Source organism: Agelaius phoeniceus, chromosome 3, assembly GCF_051311805.1.
Source record: "Agelaius phoeniceus isolate bAgePho1 chromosome 3, bAgePho1.hap1, whole genome shotgun sequence".
NCBI classification, from domain to species: Eukaryota; Metazoa; Chordata; class Aves; order Passeriformes; family Icteridae; genus Agelaius; species Agelaius phoeniceus.
This window is the reverse complement of record NC_135267.1, coordinates 112,180,363-112,188,756: the sequence shown is the minus strand read 5'-3', so window position 1 is coordinate 112,188,756 and position 8,394 is coordinate 112,180,363. Positions and strand designations below refer to the sequence as shown.

At 45.7% G+C, this 8,394-nt stretch overlaps 1 long non-coding RNA gene across 1 annotated transcript; it reads right to left on the bottom strand.

The window, feature by feature from the left end:
• Positions 1–259: 259 nt before the first annotated feature.
• On the bottom strand, positions 260–2,923 carry LOC143693649 (uncharacterized). The gene is made up of 4 exons (XR_013181586.1): positions 2,742–2,923; positions 2,363–2,448; positions 1,545–1,823; positions 260–537 (listed from the first exon to the last, which is right to left on the bottom strand). It is a non-coding gene; the product is annotated as an uncharacterized LOC143693649 (long non-coding RNA).
• Positions 2,924–8,394: the final 5,471 nt, after the last annotated feature.

Below are 8,394 nucleotides of genomic sequence, written 5' to 3'. Positions count from 1 at the left end.
ATATTGAATTCAAACCAGAAGAGCACTCTGCCCAAACAGTTAAATTCCAGCCATATTCACCTTTGCCTCAACTGATAAGGCTTCACATCATTCTAATCCATAAGAAGCTGCTCCAAAGATGGATCCATTCCATACAGGCTTTTCTTTTAATTTACCCAGGTGCCCTTTGATCTTGTGGATCTCTGTATTTAATTATGGGAGCTGAACGAGGTTCATATCCTATCTCCTGGTGCACTTTGCTCAGGTCTGGCTTTTCTTTTTGTGTTTGAGGAAGGAGAAGGCAATTCTTGGAAGCACAGCTCTTTAATTTTAATATACTACAAGTGCAAGAGTAAGCTCACCTTCAACTGCTCCTCATTGTTGATGCATGAATAAACAACTGGCAGGGGAGGGAGAACATTGCAGAAAGGTACTTCTAGATGGATATGCTCAGCAGCCATTAAGGACCTCAGTGATTTCCTGGGGCACAAAGGCCTTGGTGGTACTGCTCTGCCACTTCCAATCAGCATAAATGAGGTACTTGACAATTCTCCTTGACTGTTGAAAAATAATAATAAAAAGATTAAACCCAAAACATAACTAGGAGAAAGAGATGTTTATGTTACACCCCAAATTTGCAGTCCATAGCATGGAAGAACTGTCACTTTGAAGTGAGCAGAACAGGTGAAGAAGTGAGATGAAACAGAAATTAAGATGGGAAAAATTCCTCTTCTTGCATTTGTGCCTCTATGTCTGATCTGACTGAGAGTTTGACCTCTTCTATTTGTAGCCCAGAACATTGTGGGGTGCACTGACAGCAACGTGATCATGACAGACTTAAATTATCACACAGGCAGATCAGGACTTTGATCATAGATCTTCAGTGAGATGGAAACACTCCTCAGGACCCCAGGCCAGCTTCATGCAAGCTTTGTACCACCAGAACATACAGAATTGAGGATTTGGCCAAAGAGGTTGGATCCTGAGCTGGAGAGCTTCTCATTTCAGCACAGCAGTTGCACTGTGGAGTTCACCTCTGGGCAGGATCTTCCTGATCCGTGTGGGCAGTGCCAGGCACTGGAACAAGGCAGCCAGACACTGTTATCAGTGCAGCAGTCAGTACTCTGCTCCTTGGCTAATTAGCTGAGCTAGAGCCCCTCTCAGATGACTTATTTTTAGTCCTTGCCTGCAGGGAACTGAGCCTGTAAGATGCTCTGGAATGGGTCAGCTGGAACAGGCTGTTACATTATGTATGTAGCAGCTGTGCTTGGCAAGTTCCACAGGCTGGGACTGAGGCACCTGCAGAACCACCTTCACCCGTGCCTCTCACCTGGTGTTCCAAGCCACCACTGAACAGCACCCTCCTTGTGCCATCCTATCTCACCACAGGGGTTTACAGTGTTCCCTGATGGATAAAACCAAAACCTGTGTCTAAAATTAAGTTTCTGCATTAGCTATGCATGGTATAGCTCATTAAAAATGGATCCTCCGTTCAAGCTCTGACACATACGTAGGGAAATATATTGCTCCATATGCACAAAGTACTGGAATAAAATATCTTTTACCTGCATGGCCCTGTTTCAGCACAGGATTATGGAATGTGGTGGTGGTTACAACAGCAGATTTGGCTGTCCTGTCACAGATTGTCCCTGCTGCTGGCTTATGCTTATAAAGCCCTTGGGAAGGTGGAGGAAGTGAGGTCAATGAGTGGCTGAGTGTCCCATGGACACTGAGTCCCAGGCCATGGGAACGAGCCTTTGTCCCAGAACAATCCAACTTGGACTGCTGCTCCTTTGAAGGTCACCCAGAACAGGAGAGCAGCAGCACTGGAGAGCAGCCAGCCTCTGCAAGCAGAAAACAGTCACAGGTACTAAGGAGAGTTTTGCTATGGAATAATGAGCTCACAAACTTGTTCCTCCAGAGCCAACGAGCAGGGCTGCAAGGTCAGTCACAGCAGAGCCCTGTGACACAACCCTAAAGGCAGAGGGCTTCTCACTCCAAAAATTCTCCATGCCCAGACATCTCTTGAAAGGCCAGCTATTCCATTCTTATTATTACTACTACTATTATTATGTTAATATAGTAATACTACTACTACTAATATTACTATAATAATGGTTCTGCCTCATTAGCCAAATGAGGGCTGCTACTCTCCTCCTGAACACACTGCCTCACATGGAAAATACAATGCACTGGTTTATTGGTACCTGCTGCTTCTAATCCAGGTGTTTGCTACAGGTTAAGTGTATGAGGAAAAATACATACTCAAATATTTTAGCAAACTATCTGCATGATGGTCTGTGCAAATGTGATGCACCAAGGCACAGGTGAAGTGAACTGGGAGTCCCAGTGACGAGGAGTGCAGAATGTAATGCTCATTTACCTCTTGTGGGTCCACGCCTTATTTCGAGGAGACAGACTTCTTACAATGTTTCTTAATATCTGGGAGTAGTGCATGAACCAGCATTACTGAAAGAAAAACAAAGAAGACAGTGTCTTATGTACTGTAAGAGGATTAAACTGTTTTTCAAGCTCAATTAGCTGACTCACAATTTTAACTTGGTACCAAAACAGCAGTAAAGCAATTCGTGGGATTGGTGTCGAAGACCTCCTCAAAAGGATGAATTCTACACCATGTAAAGTTGCAGGCATGTGTGAGCGAGCTGTACACAAACCAAAAGGTTTTGGCTTCACCAAAAGATTCGTTTTGTACCTGTGATTTGGTCACAGAAAAAACATCGTTTACTCAGTATGGTTCTTACATTAATCCTGCAGCCCGAGGCTCCTCTTCGGAGTAACTCGCTAGACAACAGGTCTGTGTGAACAAACACAGATTAAATCCCCTGTGTACACGCCCAACATTCGTTCTCACCGAATTCTTTACTAAATCCCCTCAGCTGTAATTGCTGCCTTTCAGCCCCATCGCGTCACCCCGGTGCCGCAGGCTCGGGGACCAATTAGTGACTCAAGCTCCTGTCACCTAGGAGATCGGGAGGCAGTGTCTTAGCGGTACCATCTTCAGAGACTCTCCCTGAGATTGGATCTGGGCTCTGCAGGACATTTTACCACATCGGCAGACTCCCAAGACAGCAAAATAAATATTATGGCTGGCCACAGTATTGCCACAGTTATCGTGGCGCCTTAAATGCACGAGAAGATTTAGGGTTTCCTACAAAGGGGGAAAGGAAAGCAGCATACTTACAGAGGAAGTGCTGATGCTCCCACAAATTGTCTGGCTCACTGTCACCCTGTGGCTGGGAGCTGAGAGCCAGGGATCAGAGATCTCCCTGGTCCCACCTGAATGCCTAGAGCTCATCATTCTGTTCCAGCAAACTCCTTCCTCTATTTCTGATAAGGAGAACTAAAGCTTGAAATCCCTCTGCCTAGAGACATAGGTCATGGTGGCACTGCCAGGATGTGTTGCCTTTGCAGTGCTTAGATGAAAGGTTACTATAAAATCATGTAAATCCACAGTGTATTGACCCATTTCAGTGACAGGAGTGGCAATTGCTCCATGAAAATGGTTCACAGCTCAGCAAAGCACCACAAGTATGCAAAAAGCATTAGAAAATCATTCACTATTAATTATTTAGATGTAGTTATTTTTCTCTAATTTTACATGGCTGAGATTACTCTGATTCTTAGGTTTAAAAATGAGCAAGTCCATAAGTTTCCAATGAAACAGTGTAGGAGAAGGTTCCCCTTTTTAATTGATTTGGATACTGAGCAGCAATCCAAACACTGCTTGGATTGCCCATTCTACCTTGGCATTTGATTAATGTTTAATTGACATTTGCAGTGAATAAATGATTTAGTGTTTTCCCTGCATTGTTCTCTCACAAGAATTACTCTGGAGCAGCTGAGCCCAGTGTCTGTGCTGCACACCCCACCTTCAGAGACATTCCACTATCCAGAGCTGTTTCCAAGCAGTCTGATCTAGGGAGGAAGGAGCAGGGAAAGGGATGGGAAGATCAGTGCTAAACCTGTGTGCAATGCTCGCCTTCCCCACACACCTCCTTAACTGCTTCTTGGCATCTACAAATTCAGATTAGGATTTTTTAATGATCCCACTGCTCTCATATCTCCTCTCAAGTACTGGCAAACAGGTTTCACACTGAAAAATGATTTTTTTTAGGAGAGCTGGAGGGAGATTGGAGGCAGAGAGAAAACTACAGGCACAATTGCATTGACCTGTGCTATGAAGGTGTTCTAGACCACCTGTACAGCTCCCAGTAAATCTCTGTTTAGTTACTGTTAATTTTAATAAAATCTTGGTCAGGACAGTGATCAGGACACCCACACTTACTCTACAGAATTATTTCCTGGAGCAAATTTCAAACCTTTTGGTCATTGTGTTTGGGGTTTACTCACTTCATATCAGATGTTCCTCACTTTCAGCCCTGGTCTGACCACAGTGTTTCACAGACACTCTGTGGTTGCACAAACCACTTCCCCTGCCATGTGCAGTGACAGCAGTTGTATTCACAGAGGAGTTCTAGTAGGAACTTCCATGGGTTACAGCTTAATCCCTGCTGATCTGTGCCAAAGAAACGCAACGGCAGAGCTGGGGCCTTTTCCAAAGGCTGCACTTTTGTCCTGCCCCTATTACTTACTGCAGAGGGGAAATGTGTGTTCAACTGGGGCTCCACTCCTTTTGTTAGGCTGGAGCCACTGACGCTGCAGTTTCATTAACCTGGGGCTCGCTGAAAGCCACGGCCCTCGGAGACAATCGGAACACAAAGTGCCGGATCCAACTGCTGCTGGCAGCGTTTTCATTCACTCCAGCCCCACCCTAGAACTAAAGACTGACGGGAAAAGACTTCCTAGTACCTTACAAGTTGTTTTGATTTTCAAGTGTGCTCTGTTCCCCTCAGTGGCTGCTGCTTTACTGAAGGTAAAGCTGAGCATCAGCTGCCAGGATGCACATGGATAATGGCACATGCCACGGGAATGTGAGGCTATTCCTGCTCCAGTTGCCATGGAAAATGACAGCATGGTGTGATGCTCCAGTGAGGCCATCTCAGGCTGCTTCACTGCCCTTCACGAGCAGCCCTGAGAGAGGAGAGGTGAAATTCCTCCCTGAGATACAAGGAACAGCCCCCACACTTTGCAGTTGTAGCCTCAGCACTACAGTTTGGTGACTCAAAGCCTGGGCAGGACACAATTCCCAGCCTGGGACTGGCTCTGGAAGCTGGTGATAAGCCATAATATCCCATATTGCAGCTATTTTGGCTGAATTCCTGCATTATGGAACGATGGAATTTATGAATTTGCCACTGGACTGGAAGCAGACACGTCCTCGTGTCCCAGTCAGCTGAGAGCAACAAAACATTTCAGGCTGTGCATTGCAATTACAGCTGCTGACTAATTGTGAGGGGTTCCAAAAATTCACCTGCTCACCCAGATAGATTAAACCTCACAAGTTCTGTTAAACCAGTGCTATGGAGACAATAACAAGGCTGATCACTCGCTGTCTTCATTCCACAGCAGAAATGCAGCAGCCCTGAATAATGAACCACCTTCAGCTTGTCTAGACTGGGGTTTCCTGCACGCTGTGGAATCTTCTCCCAGGTTTCTTTTCACACAATTCTGCCTGCCTGGGGCGTGCAAACAGATTGGTAACTCACATCACAGAGTGACAGACACACGACCCAGACACAATGAGCAGCTCAGATTCCAAAGGAATTCCTGGTGACTGAGCCCTGGACAACACACATGAGTCTGTCCAGCTGATCCCCACCCACCATCCTGAATTACCTCTCCAAGGAAAGAAAAAGAAATAAATCTATGTTCCCTGAAGCTCACCCTATATTTATATCCAAAAACCATGGATATTCCATTGACAGGAGCTGCCTGGGAAGGATGAGTGTGTTACAGAGCAAACAATGCAGCCAGGAGCTGCCAGAAGCCTCAGGCACAAGTTTTGCCATTTTATGATCAGCTGAAGCAGCAGTAAACTGAGTTCAGTGCCAGATCCTTCCGTGTGAAGGTGGTGAGGTTGCCCAGAGAAGCTGTGGCTGCCTCATCCCTGGAAGTGCGCAAGGCCATCTTGGACAACGTTTGGAGCTATACCCCCTGGTATAGGGGAAGGTACCCATGGCAAGGGGTTGGTCCCTTCCAACCCAAACCATTCTGTGATTCTGTTGTTTCCCATCACCTAACCAGGACAGGGCTTCCTAGCTGGTGCAAGGATGCTTCCAGGGCAGGATTGTGGAGTCTGCTCCAGAGAAACACCCTCTCAGGGCTGAAACCTGAGGCACAGCCTGCTCTGGGCAGTTGCTCTGCTCTGGTCTACATCAGCAGTCAAGGGCAGCAGGGTCTGTCTGGCTGGCACGTCCCCACTGAGCATGTTTGGGTGGCTGTAGGCTGGGCCGGTCACCTGTGACAATGTAACCAGTGCTTTCATCCTCCTCTTGCTGCCTCACAGGATTTTGTAGCTGCCAGATGAATAAGCCAGACACTCTGGGTAGCACAGCTCCTGAGGAAATTCCTCATGCCCAAGCACGTAACAATGCATCCAAATGTCACAAAAAGTCAATGAACACTCTGAAAACTCAACTGCACACACTGGGAACTTCTGAGTTTAGTATCCACTATCAAGAGTCCTAAAATGTTGGCACATTTCAAAGATTTTACCACATGATTTTTAGTCTTGGGCTCACAAAATCCCTGATTAAAAAGTGATGCAAACAAGACCCATCTCTTCCATATTGCACTTATTTCCTAAAACTCTTCAGGATGCAGAAATGTATTTCCTAACAAGTTCATATGAAATGGCACTGATGTCTCACTATGTACAGTAACTAATGAATTGATTTTATTGATGCTCAATGAAAATAAAAAGATTTGACAGACACAAGTCCTCAAACAGCTCCAAGAACAGGGAACCCTGGTGTGGTGCCTCAGAGCTGGTTGGTGAAGATGCTCCAGGCACTCATGAGACTGAAAAGGCACCAGATGTGATGGCAACACTCTCTCCACCATGTGAACTTGGTCTCCCATAGATTTTAATTTAGGCATTTTGTTCTTTTGAGGCATCTTTTCTAAAAATGGACTTTGCACAACTTCGCAGTAAATCAACGCAGTTTAGGGATCTGTGTGTGTTATGTAAATATCTGATTAAATATAATGCTGAGCTGCTGCCACTTCATGCTAAAAAACCTATCCAGTGAAAGAATGCAAGAAGAAATGAAAAATTATCACAGCATGTTGTATAGGGGGGTGTTTTTGAGTTAAAAAGCAAGAATACAGGAGAAAATCTATTGGGAAGACCAGTGAACAGTACAGGGAAATATACTGGAGATACATTAATAAAACTTGTCCTTCAGCTTCTTGAACAATTGTTTTCTCTTAGTCTGGGGGGAAAACCCTGAGTAAATTTACTGTTTTCTTGCTTAATGTAGCCCAATATGAGAGAAAAAAAAAAAGTAGACTTAAATCTTAAGCAAAACCACTCACTTCTCCCCCAAAAGGGCTTGCTCCAAGGGTTTGTCTTCATTAGCTGTGGAGAGCAATGACATATTATTTTTGCATTCCTGTGGACTGCAGCAAATTGTCCCTCTTGGCTGTCATTGTTTCCTACGGAAGCAACAATGGCTCCCATTTATCACGAGCTGACACCACCCGGCATACGGAATTACTGCTCACACTGCAGCACCCAAAAGGATGCGGTAAATAAAGCCCCCAGAACACCTAGCAACCAGCAAAAACATGAAAGGAAAAGTACAACTGCTTCAGAAAATGAAGCACCTTTTCATGAATCACAGTGGCTTCCACTTCTAAGCAGCAGCTCCGAAAACATTGATGAACTTAAAAATCATCTCATGGGGTGCAGGGAAGGAATCAAGGGGCTGAGGGCACCAGGGAGGCAATGAAATTTCACCATTAGAGAAGGTTCTGATAAACACAGAGTTTTGTGGAGACATCAAAGCATGGTGCAGCTGCTGGTACGTCAAAGGAGGATTGTGCTGTCTCCAACAACTCCCTGGTGTCAGCTCGTGGTTGGCGTCACTGACACATTGGAATCAGCAAAGAGAGCGACTCCAGGCTCTTTTCTTCTGTCACTTGCTGCTGGTGGGATCAGTGTCTCCATGTTTTCCTGTGCAGGAGGTAAAAGCCCCCTCCTGTATGGGTGGAAGGTGTTTCACTGCAGGACATGAAGGGCTCCTCCCCAGCAGGGCAGCCAACATCCACCTCAGCTGTCTGAGAAATGCCTGAACTTTTGTGTCCTCCCACAGGAATTCTGGGGTATGCCTTGGCTATTTCTCTGACGTCTGGTTTTGATAAGTGATTTTCAGAGCCTAGTGTCTCCTAGGAATTCTGCAGGAAGAAAGTGGGTGAGGTCATTCAGCTTTTCACTGAGTTTCCTTTCTCTGCTTTTGGCCGTTCTGCTGAACATGACCCTCCAGCACTCGG